This window comes from Lissotriton helveticus, chromosome 2_1 (genome assembly GCF_964261635.1).
Source record: "Lissotriton helveticus chromosome 2_1, aLisHel1.1, whole genome shotgun sequence".
NCBI classification, from domain to species: domain Eukaryota; kingdom Metazoa; phylum Chordata; class Amphibia; order Caudata; family Salamandridae; genus Lissotriton; species Lissotriton helveticus.
The window spans coordinates 574,742,785-574,756,182 of NC_136059.1; positions in this window are offsets into that span (position 1 = coordinate 574,742,785).

The following is a 13,398-nucleotide window of genomic DNA, read 5'->3' on the forward strand; positions in this document are numbered from 1 at the left end:
AACTTTTGTCATGAGTTATATACAAACCACATCAACGTTCATTGTGAGATGATGTTACTCCTTATATATTTAAACTAAACTGTTTATTGTATGTATTTGTGACACCAATGTATGTATGAACAAGTGTTAAGGACATCTCTGTAAAGTTGTTTATGCAGTCTCTTTATTACATTTTAATTTTTTTTAAATGATATAACTAATAAAATATTTTTTGCTATTCTGAATATACCACATTTTGGTACATGGTAAATTAATGTTTTATGTTTATTGCACTTCTTGATATCACATTTATATGTATACGCCCGCATTTTCTAATGTATAGTTATTGCTTAAGAACTTTTTCAAAATTGCACAACTCTCCACCAGCCATCCTATCAGGAAGACTCACTCCCCTCTAAATTGAGGCCTTTTGCCACTGTTTGTATCCAATACACATTTCCCAGTGGGGGAGCCATAAACAGCCCGGGGGCAGCTAGCCACTCAGGGAAACCTTAAGCATGGAAATACCAACTTTCTCATTGTTCTCACTACCCGGGGATGGACCCTAATGCTTCAGTAAGGCTAGGCCACCTTAAATATATTTCCAACAAAAATTGCCAGGACTGATAAACTCTTTACCACACTTATTCTTTTCTGAACACTCTTTTAATATCAGTGGCCAGTAAATATTCATTTTTTTGTTTTAAAGCATGATTTGAAAAATTGTCACATACAGGGAAATAATGAGGACAAGCATAAATGCACAGTTATTATATCAAACAATTGTTTTGGTACCTACCCAACATTCATGTACACAGACTATACAAAACAACATACTGAGTATGTTTGACAATCAATTATTTGAAACATGTTACATTGATTCCAAACCTTGACAGTTCTGCCTTGTTCATGCCCAACCAGGAAGACACATGTAATATTATTCTTTGAACCCGTTATAAATGTCCTACATGAATGGGCTACGCAACCATGTAAAGCTTTGATGCTATGAGCCGGGAATCAACTACATCATTTTATTCTATTCCCCCACTCATCATGTCTTATTTCATTGCTTGCATGATTGCATTGTTGTTGTCAACGAGTTTCAAACCCGCACTGTGATTTGTGGGTTCTCTTCAGGACACAGAACTGATATACACTCTAAATTAAAATAAAAATGAAAACAATCACTTCATCATTCCTTACACTACTGAGCTAGTATTAGATTTTTTTTTTTTATTTCCGAAATTCTTTATTGTATATAAAAAAATATAAATTTACATACATGGACGAGGCTTATACATGAGTGGAAGAAGAAAGAAGAAAATAGGCTAAAGAGGAGAAAGGAGGAAAGAAGGAAGGGGGGGGCGGTGGGGGGGAGCGGTAGTCCGTACTCTTGAGATTGTTCGCCAGTTCGTAGTCTCATAGTTCGTATTCCGTCTTTTTGATGTTCCATGGCATTTGTACGTCTCTGTGATCGATCATCTTGTGCCCCGCGCCCCGGGGGAACAGTAGAGAGAGATATAGATAAAGTAGGAGATGTGCACGGTGTTCTATTATCACAAAACTGTTTCAGCAAGCGCCCTCAGATGTATCTTGTTCACGCCTACGGTGGCTTGTGTGATGACAGGTAGTGGTCTAAGGATTCCCACATGGTCGACTGCTTGTGCGTTTTCGGTGTGTGTTTTGCTGTGATGTTGTCCGCCCACCTGAGGAACGTGACCCAGTTGAGCCACGCCTGTGGAGCCGCCTTTGATGTGTCCTTCCAGTTAGTTAGGACTATTTTGACTGCGGCTGTTAGCAGAAGATCAATGAGGTCCCGATCCTCTGCCTTTGTGATTGCCTGGGATGTGAACCCTAGGGCCAGGCTTGTGAGGTCTATTTGTATGTCTATGCCTGTGATCTCGTGGATAAGTATTCTGATCTTCCCCCAGAAGTCCTTGATTTTTGGGCATTTTAGTAGGAGGTGTTCTAAGTCTCCCCTTTCTTTATCGCAGTTCCAGCATACGTCGCTGTCTCTAATACCTACGGTGGCTAAACGGGCTGGTGTCCAGTATGCCTTGTGTATCAGCCAGAATTTTGTCTGGTTCAGTGTGGCCGTCACCTTTTTCCGACTCGTGGACCTCCATAGCTCGGCTTTAGCGTCCTCACTGAGTGCTTGACCTGCTGCCTCCCCCCAGAAGTTTATGACCTTGTCATTAAGTTTGGTGTGTTTGGGGCCTAGGATCTTATAGAGGTGTGCTACCTGGTGTCCTAGCGTGTTCAGGCTGTTAGCCAGCTGTATTATCGAAGGTGTCTGGGTGTCGAGGTTCGCCTTCCTTATTGCGACTTTTATCTTCAGGAAGTTGTATAGTTCTACGCTGTTTAGGCTGTACTCTCCCTTCAGGGTGTCGAATGTTACGTCAGCGCCCTTGTTCTTAAGGTCCTTGGCTATGGATATCCCTTGGTTATACCAGTCGTGCATGTCTAGGACCTTACCCCTGTATTTTAGGGTTGGGTTGTGCCAGATGGATTCAAAGGGCCCTCCTTTGATGCTCGTGTTTAGAAGTTTGTCAACTTTCAGCAGAGCTCGTTTTGTGTTTCTGAGTACCGGGTTGTCTTTGATTGCCGGGTGTTTGGTGGCCGTGAGGAGGGTGATGGGTTTCATACCTTTTAGCAACCCCTGTTCGAGTGTTAGCCATGCCGGTGTGTAGTCCTGTCTTGGGTCCAGCCAGTGCAGTCCCTGTCTAGCTATGCACGCCTCGTGGAATCGTTTGAAGTTTGTTATGTTTAGTCCCCCCTGTTCCTTTGATAGTCTGAGTTTTTGCATGCTTATTCTGTCCTTCTTCCCTCTCCATAGGAAATCGTTCAGTATCTTGTCTACCTTTTTGTGGAAGTCATATGTGTGGGTTAGGGGTAGCATGGCTAGCATATAGTTCACCATTGGTGTGAGCATCATTTTTATTGTTTCTACCCTTCCCCACCATGTTGTGAACTTGGGGGACCACCCGTCTACTTTGGCCTTGATTTTCTGGATTGTAGCCTGTTCATTATGTTCTAGTGTCGTGCTCAGGTTCCTCTCAAAGAGAATGCCTAGATACTTAATAGGTTTATTTTGCCACGATAGGCCTGACGTTCCTAGTACTGCACTTGTTGTGTGGATGTTTAGGGGTTTGCACTCTGATTTGTCCTTGTTGAGTTTGTACCCTGAGACCTGGGCGTACCTCTCAATTGTGTCTGTCAGTGCCTTGATAGATCTCTCAGGGTCTTCTGTCATTATTAAAACATCATCCGCGTATGCCGCTAGCTTAAATTTTTCTCCTCCTATCGGCACCCCAGCTATGTCTTCGTTCGTTCGTATCATTGTTAGGAGCGGTTCTATTGCCAATAGGAAGAGGCCAGGTGAGAGTGGACAGCCTTGTCACGTACCTCTGCCCAAGTTTAGTATGTTTGAGGTGCCGCCGTTCACTACCACTCGCGCCTTGGGGCTGTTGTATAGCGCCATCACCATCCTCCTGTAGTTGGGTCCTAGCCCGAATTTCTCCATGCAGCGATCTAAAAAGGGCCATGAGACTCTATCGAACGCTTTTTCGGCGTCTAGGGCTATCATTACGGCAGCTTTACTACTCTGGGCCGAGTGGTTAAATATGTGGCATAGTAGTCTGGTGTTGTCATGGGACATGCGGTTTTTGAGGTATCCTACCTGGGAGTTGTGTATGAGTTTAGGTAGGTAGGCGTTAAGTCTGTTGGCTAGTATCTTCGCGTATATCTTGCAGTCTACATTTATGAGTGAGATCGGCCTGAAGTTCTTCGCCTCTGTCATGTCCTTCCCTTCCTTCGGTATGACTATTATGTTTGCCTCAGCCATTGATGGGGTCATGCGTCCTTTGTGGACGCACTCCTCAAATACCTGTTTCAATGTGGGTTGGAGTGTGGTCAGGTATTGTTTGTAGAACCCTGCTGAAAAACCGTCAGGCCCTGGTGCTTTGTTTTCTTTGAGGCTGGCCGTGGCTTTCCTTATCTCTTCCTCCGTAACTGTTAGCTCTAGGACGTCTCGTTCTCGTTCTGTTAGTGTGGGTGTGGCTATGCTGTTAAGGAGTTCCTCGCCCCCGTCCTCTTTTAGCGCGTCATCTCTTGTGTATAGACCCTCATAGAAGTCCCTGAAGACCTCCAAGATGTCCTTATTAGCAGTCTGGGCCTTGTTGTGTTTGTCTTTGATTGCCCCAATTGTGTGCTGCTTTTGTTTCCCTTTTAGGTAGGATGCTAGGTTTTTCCCGGCTTTGTTGGCAGTGCATAGGTTGACTGATTTGTATTTGTTGATCCAGGTCCCTGCTCTTTCGCTTAATATTCTGTTGAGCTCATACTTCAGTTTGGTTAGTTTTGTGAGTGTGTTGTTGTCTTCTAGGCTAGCAATGTGGCTGTTCTCTAGTGTTTTGATCTCTTTCTCTAGGTCGGCTATTCTTTTGTTTCTTGCTTTGTTCATTTTGCCCTTTATTGACATTACTGTCCCCCGTATGGTCGCTTTCAGGGCGTCCCATAGTACCTCTCTGGGTGTTTCTGGTGTATCGTTGATTGTCAGATACTCTTTAATCGCTGTGTCTATCTCTGCCCTCGCTGATGTGTGTTGAAGAAGGCCGTCATCGAATCGCCACCTGCGTGTTGGCTTTTCGTTGTGTCTGCCCGATAGGGATAGGCTTATATGTGCGTGATCTGATATTGTTCTGGGTCCTATTTCTGTGTGGTCTATGAGGTGGGTGTGTGTTTCTGACATTAGTATGTAGTCTATCCGACTGTAGGAGTTGTGGGGGTTGGAGTAGAATGTATATTCTCTGGCGTCTGGGTTGCTTAGGCGCCACGGGTCCTTAATCCTCAGTTTGGAGCACAGGTTTCTAAGGATGTTAGGGCTAGTTGTTGGGTAGCGTCTGCAGGGGTGTTTGTCAATTGCTGGGTCGAGAACTTGGTTCAGGTCTCCGGCGACGATCAATAGGTCTTCCATTGGTAGGTTGTGTAACTGGGCACCTATCCCCTCCCAAAATTGTTTATCCTCACTGTTAGGGCCGTATATGTTCGCGACATGGTAGGTCTCTCCTGCTCTCTTGAGACTGGTCACTAGTGTCCTACCCTGGGTATCTGCTTGGTAGCTTGTAAGAGACAGGTTCGAATTTTTGCTGATTAGTGTTACTACCCCATTCTTTTTGTTCTGGGCTGGAGATCCCACCACCTCCCCTATCCAGTTGGCTCTTAATCGCGGGATGTCTGCCTCTTCTAGTCTCGTCTCTTGGAGCACGTAGATGTCACTTTTAAGTTTCCTTAGGTGTTCGAGCACCTTCCTTCTTTTTACCGGGCTATTCAGCCCCTTGACATTTAGGGAGACTATTTTGATATCTGACCCTATGCTATTCTGGCTGTTATGTGTCATTAATGCTGCTTTGTATTCGCTGTGCTGGTGGGCTACCATTAGGCTCTTTAGCTCTCCGCGCCATGTGCCTATTCATGTCCTCGTGCTTGCCTTTGCTCCTACTTGATGCGAGTGTGATGAAAGAGAAGTAAAAGATGCAAGAGTTGCAGAGAAAGGAAAGATAGTCAGTAAGCCCATGTATAGAACCTCCCCCCCCCCTTTTCCCCCCCTCCCCACTCCCCCACTCTCGCCTTCCCGCCCCCCTCCCTCCCTTACTTGCTAAGTGGGTGTGCGACGACAAAGTTCCTCTGCTCGCATCATCCCTGAGGTAGAGTTGGTTTCTTCTTTGGCTGTTGGTGTGTCTCTTTGCTCGGGTCTCTTTTATGCCCTTCAGTCTCTCTATTGCCGGGGCAATTCCTTGATTTTACATTGTGAGGTAGATACGCTGTTCTGTGTTTCCCTGCTGAAGCTCGACGTGTGCCTCTTACTCTGACTGTTCGTTCAGCGGCGACGCGCTCCTCTTTGCTGCCCCTGGGCTTTTGTTTTCCTCCATGTCCTCCACTGCTGGACCTTGCAGATATCGTTTTAGAGCCTCTGGGCATTCGAAAAACATCGTCTTCCATTTGTCTGTTACCTTGAATTTTGTTGGGCTGACGAAGCTGAACGTGGCTCCCCTTCTCCGCAAGGTGTAGTATTAGATTTTTAATCTGTTTGATAATTATATACACTATAAGTTACCTCAAGTCCATCAGCTAAGAGCCTGAATTTAGCATTTTATAAATGTAACAAAGTAGTCCAGTGATTCCCTATGGCAGCAGCCAGTCCTGCTACATTGAAAGTCATTTTGGGGAAATATTTCAATGCAAGGACATCTTCAATATATAAATTCTCCATGTCCTAGTTTTGAATATCATACGCCCTGCCTTTATGGGCAATATGGGTGACTTAATATTTAAAAGGAAGGTTTAGGCCTCCCTAAAAGGGTTTTTGACAGGTTCAATTTGCAGTTTAAAACTGCCAATGGCAGGTTACATGTGTACAGCTACCAGGCTGCACATGATTGAATTCTCAGGTACAGCCGCATCGGTGCATGCATGTATGTGCACATGATCATGTGTAACCAGCCCATTGCCCCTTACCCTAGCTGCATTGCAGAGGACTTTCTTAAAAGGTGGACACGGACAGTAAACATGCGCAGTTCGGTGATCATTAAATTACCGTGAGTGGGACTCATGTATTTTATTTTATTTATTTATTTATTTATTTTATTGAATTTGTATTGCACACAGCTACCCGCAATGGGTTTCCTGGCGCCAGGGACAGACTGAAGAAGGAGATCAAGCAGGTGCAAAAAAGAGATCACGAAAGGAGGAAATCAAAACAGAAAAGTCTTCAACTTTTTACGAAAGGCCAGAAGATTAGTTTCTGTTTTTAACGCCAGCGGGAGAGCATTCCACATCTTTGGTCCAAGATATGCGAATGAACGGCCTCCCATTTTTGCTAGTCGGATTCTAGACGGATGTAGTGAGACTCACCCACAGTAAAGGTCCAGAAATTGGGTGATCAAAAAGCAACAAATCCTGGCATACTAAATGGGTGGAAACCATTCCCAAAAGGGCAGAAACGCCTTTTCTGTTTTAATCCCCCATCTAAGGAATTCCCTGTCAGTCTCTCTAAGATCCATTTAATTGTACATCACCTTCAGGAAAAACCACTTTAGACTTTTTTTGTCTGTTTAAAACACTATTTTAACTTTCCATTCAGTTTCTACCACAAAGAGACCCAGGGATGTAGGAGCGCTTTAAAAACACACTCAACATACTCTACTATTTCTCCAATTCAAGCAGCTTTGCCCCGCTCCCTAGAGCACGCACACCTCAAATATGCAGGCAGCCTCAATGACCAATCACAGCCAACACACTCCTCGCTTATACCCAGATGTCCCACAGGCTCAATAACCAACCACAGAGAACACACCCTCTCTCTCTCTCTCTCTCTCTTCTTCCCAGATGCCCTGGAGGCTTGTAATATGAACATAGGAGACTGAAAATCCGTGTTGCTGGGAGTTAGAAAAACACTGTTAAAACGTTATGATTGTCTGCACAGTTTGAATAAATCAATACTGGCCATTTCCATGCTGAGTAGCATTTAAGATTGCATCCTAGTGGTATAAAGCTTGATATCAACAGCACTCAGGGTGATGCTTACACCTGCTTTTATGTGTTTTTCTTAATTTGATGGGGAATATCAATGGAAATATGATTGTGACAAAAGGACTTTGTTTAGCAGTGTTTTATGAAACTTTGCATGGCTGAAGTCTTACTTTTATTATATCAATACATCTTAACAAGGTTTGGGCAAGAGACATTTGAAAGACCCACGAAAGTGCTAAAATAAGACTTAGGTAAAGAGAAGTGAAAATAGATAAATGCAAGGAGATGAAAAAGAAAATTGTAAAGTGAAATCTTTATAAAGATTTTATCGCATACAAATTCAAAGCATTGTTCTCAGCATGCACATGTGAAGAGGATGCCTCCAGAAAATGGTGGCTGCAACTGGAATACTTCTTTGACAGATATCAGCTAAAATAGGGAGGCCTCAGTGCACTGGAACAGCTTCGAGGTGAAGGTGCTGTCATTAATCACTGAAATTATAGGGACTATGAAAAATCCAAACACACATAACTTAAAAAACCAAGTGCAACAAATGTGCCAAGCCCATTTAACAGGAGAGTGGTAATGATGTGGTTTGTGGCTGGTGGTGCATTTTGGATAACTGCTAAGAACACATTTTCTGTTGAAATGGCCACTAAATTTACTTGGGTGCAGTGCTACTGGTAATAGTATAAAGCTCACAAACAATGCTGTCTGGAAATCGGCTTTCACTGAATATTTATCATTTGCACTAAGTGCCTTTGTTCATATTAAAATCTTTGCTCTCATCACACTTCATAAATACAAAAATGTGCCTCATTTGTGCCTTTCTAATTACTGATATATTTTGAAATGTGTATACTTCATTTATAGGTATTTAAATGTTGTTCTGTATTAGAAAAAAACTGACACTCTACAGCCATTCCTTTCACTTCCTGTACCCCAGTAAGTTTGTCAGTAAAATCCTCTTCCTTTGCAGTCAAAGAAATAAACGTTAACACCAGTTTCCAAATAAGCAGGGACTTGTCCGAAGACATATCGTGGCATTTGAACTTTGTCTTTGAAAGAGCAGCAAATGTGACATAATAGCAACAAAATCTAAAGGCATCTTTATTGCTCATTCATCTTCTGAACTCCAGTATAGTTATTTTACTACCTCCAGAGCCTATGCCTCAGTGATGAGCTGAGGTCCTGGCCATTTAAAAGTTGTTGTTAACTCTTTTGGTATTTTACTTATCTCAACTTTCTATTCCATGTTTTTGATAATATCAAAACAGCTTGCTGAATTAAATTTCACATTGCATGTATTGAATAAATGACTTTTCTGAATCTCCCTCATGGAAGGAAGGCGCTCTTCCTATGTTGAGGGTCTGGAACTCATCTGAGTGGTGCGCAGAGTAGATTACAAAAAGCTATAGGCATCTTATGTACATGTGGCTGTGATTTGGCTACTGTATTTGATTCCACTTGGTTAACTGCATGTTTCGTATGCTACAAATGTATTGGGTTTCGCTTCTGCACCACCACATCACTCATCCTTCACATGTGGCGGGGCAGCTGGCAGATGAGGAGGAAGAGGCTTGGACAAGCAACACAAACAGATCTTGATAGGGTGGATCATCTTGGGACTTGTATAGTAAGAGAATATTTTGAGACTAGGGAGGTGCTCTTAAATGATTGGCCTAGTAACCGTACTTTAACGGATTTAATTTATGAGTTCACATGAATAAATGTCTGCATCTTAAATGTAGGAGTATATTATAACAGTGATCTGATATACCACGTGTGGCGCTGAATCAGATTTCTTTAAATTTAACCTTTTATTTTTTTATAAAAGACCGAAAGTTAAAAGTCTCATAAGTAACGCACCATATGTTATTTTTTGTGCATGCTCTAGTGTTGTGTATACTATAAGGGAAGCTACCATGGCTGCTTTTCCAGGGTCCCCCTTTCTCTGGAGAGACAGGCTTGCACTGCAGATGGCTGGCTATAATGTACCTATACTACATGGCAGGTATGCCAACACTGTGTCAGCCTGTGTTAGAGGTCAGCGACCCACTGAAAGTTTGGGTCTGGCTCATCTCTAGGTTCTGTTGGAATCTCGAGCCCATAACGAGCTGAGCATTTCAAGTGGCTTCTGCCTGATACCCAGGAAGCAGCATCATGGTGACAGTCACGTACGTTTGAACTGGAGATCCAGGTTTGAGTCTCAGTGTCAACTCAACATCTTGCAATCCTGGGGAATTTACTTAAGGTCCCTGTTCCTATAAAAAATGAATGTGACCTTTTGTAATGTAACTGGTGGTCGTGTGAATACCTTTGGGTTGAGTTTTCATTTTATAAACAATGCAGAGAAAGGCACAGACGGGAAAGCAAAGCCATAACATAAAAAAAGAAAGACAAGTGAAATTAGAAATTATGAATAAATCATGGCTTTCCCGCTTAAATTGTGTGATCTTATGCAAAATATTTTATTTCATCCAAGCTTATTTTTTTCATTCTTGCATATGAAACTCTAACAAATATGAGTTCAGAATAACAGTTGTACAAAAACCTATTGTTTAATTTAATAGACTATAATGCTGCTCCATAATAATCTGGGCCATTTACAAAGTTTACATGACAACTGTCTTGCCTCTTAGTTCACTAATAAACTAATAATTCAAGTTTAAAAACTATCCTGTTCAGTAAGTACTTCAAAGTGCTGTGATATAATGATTCAAAGACAAAGCTTCCACATGTTAAATAGATCCGCCTTTTTGAATTTTGAAGAGACTTTATCATACTTTACGTGATATTTGTTGTATGATTTTCATAGAAAACATTTACAAGGCTCTGCACATGCATGGCTCTAAGAGCAGAGTCAGGCTCTTTGCTTGGCTCTCCATTAATTGTTGGCTCGCCAACTTCTAGCCTTTGCTGTAGTCAAGAGCAAACAGCAGCCCAGAGCGGCAGAAAAATACGTTTAAATATACTGAAATATTTTTACAATTCTGTGGGAAAAAGAAGTAAAATCGCAGAACTGATGGGAAAACAATTTTAAAATTTAGAAGGCCAATGCTAAAATAATAATAAAGTATATTAAAAAATTGATGGATGAAATGCTTGAATAAATCTCAGTCACTGGTAATTGCTCGGACCGCATTCCAGTCCATCGTTATTTGGCAAACCATGCCACTTAAATTTGGACCCATCCATATGCAAGTCATCCTTGGCCCTGCCCCAATTGGAATAGTTCAGCCCGAACTGCCAAGCCAGGTGCCCCCTGAACTAAAACACAAGCAACCCAGTACTGCTTTCGCCGTAGTTAGGGCTTGTAATCCAGGTATCTGTGGTGAGGTGGCATGGTGTGCAAAAAAAATAATGGACAGGGATGCAGCCTGACTAATTACCTGTGGCAGAGATTAATTCAAGCATTCCATCCATCACTTTTTTGTATACATTAAAATAATAATTAAGCACATTAAACTGCACTCAGTGTTTTTATTTTCAGCATCTTCAATATTTACATGGCAAGCTAATTTAACTATGTAGGGTAACTGTTCCATTCGTGTACATCCCTCCACTGCCATAATTTGGAAGTCCTGATGACAAGGTCTCCATGTCCTTCACACATCTCTGCAGCCTTTCTGTGTACTGATCAATGTAGTCGCCCCCGCCCCCGTCACCCTCAAATTTTGTAAAACGATAATAAAATGTATTATTGGTTTATTTTTATTTTATTTAATGAAGCTTGAGGGCCAGGCCATCTTGGGGCAAGTCAGGAGGGGGAGTGGTGAGCACTGCCTTCACTGCGTATGTGGGTTTGGCCGTCTGTTTCAGGCCGGCCAAACTCACATGAGCAGTGAAGCTTTCTGGGTTGGAGAAGGAGCAGGCGGAGGCTCCCACTCTCCCTGGGAGAGCAAATCCTCTGCGCTCAGACCAATCCTGGTGCTGCTTTCATGCAGGAGAGTAGCGTCAGGATTGGCCGCAGGGGAGGCTGGGAGCCTCTGCCTGCCGCGAAGAAGAAGCAGAAGAGCGGCGATTCCGCGGGCAGGATCCGACTGGTAAGTTCTTTATTTTTGTTTTTACTGTTTTCTTTGCCCCCAGTTGTCCTCACCCCGCCATTCGGACTGCACACCAGCCGCTACTGGTCCTCTGGCAGTGTATCTCATTCTCACCCTCGCACACTTAGACCCACACATATGTGTGCCGCATTCATTTACAGGAGAAATGAGCCACTGAGTGGCATGGACTCAATATGCAGGAGTCCACTGCTCAGCTAAGTCTGAAAGGCATCCGATATGATATTAAAATGTGATACTTCAGTCGGTGCCTTCACTGAGGCTGGGGCATGTTCTTATCCACCACTGCTGCTCCACCTCCTTGGACACAGTCAGTCCTCTTTTCTTGTTGGTGTCTCAACACACGTTCTCTCTGTTTGGAAGTTCAGGAAGGCGGGTATAGAATGTCTTGGGCGGCAGATGTGGACTGTCAATACTTATGAGTGTGAGAGGGAAGTGTGAAGTACCACTGGTCATGCAGTGCCTGTTCTCGCTGCATGACGCACTGCTTCTGGCCATGCTGTGCCTTTTGCTTGTGTGCAGCTGGTTCTTGGCCTATTCTGTACCTGTCAAGGATTCTTACTCTGCTGCTTCCCTTAGTGTACCTGCTTTGCCTCTTAATGAGGTTGCACTAGTTCTGGCCAATGATGATACAAGTTTGCTATAGACCTATGAATCAGGTAATGTTACCGCGGTCTGCTCCTCTATCACTATCTATTTAAGGACTTTCCCTGCCATTCACACTTTGATCTCTTTTTCTCTTATTTTTCCCTTCCCAGTTCTTTCCCAGGCATTTTCACTTTCTTTTGTGTTGTTCCGTTGCCTGCTTTATTATCACAGTCTTTTCCACCTTTCGATCTCTCTCTGTCTCCTCCTTTAGTCTTCTCGCTCCCCTCTTTCTCTTTCAATCAGTCTTTGCTCTATCGTTCTCTTTTTTACTGAAGAATTCTTTTCGGTTTGATGAATATACATGTGCGCATTATATTAGAACAGTAGAGCCATTTCCATATTCTTATGACTTACCTTTACATATATCTACAAGTTACGCTTCACCCTTGAAATTAGAGCACACTAAAATAACTGAAACAAAAATGCTGCATTCATTTCTCCTCTTACCTCTGAGCACAGCTGCTGAACACAAAAATATTTTTTAAATAATGGCTAATATTTCTATTGTAATTTCAATATTTGGAACAAAGATAGCATAATTTTCCTTGCGTAAATTTCTTCTTACTTTGTAAAGCGTTCTGCTACCCTTGTAGTTTGGTTCACGCTGTATAAAACTATAATACACGGGACATAGGCCGCATTCCTATATATAGCCATGCTACTTCTAGATGACTTCCTTATACTGTACAGAAGGGGGTATTTTGTACCATATAGTAATGAATAACTGTGTATAGGAAATTCTTCTCTCGCAAACTTGTTGTATTGGGCGTTAATTTGAACGCTGGTGTCTTCCTCTGCATCGCATTCCAAAATATGTTGCCCATCAGAGACTCATTTTCAAGAGATTCAAAAAGAAAGATTAATGAGCCGCTGCCCCCAGACTCACTTCAAAAAAATCTGTGCATGCGTTTAGCCATGCCCAAGTGAACCGAATCTGACAGGAATCAAAGAGGAGCTCGCGCTCAGAGGCCGCCTTTATCTCTCCTCCTCCATTGTTCTCTGCAGGGGGTGGGCGCGCGAGACCCACTCTCCACTCCCATGAACCCCCGGGGCAGACTTCAGATAGGCGCCATGGAAACCCCCTCGTTAGGAATCCACTCTTAATTAAATATTCACCTTCCCCTGCAGACTATGGCTGGCACTCCGACCGTGGGTCGTTCTCGTGAATGAATGAACAAAG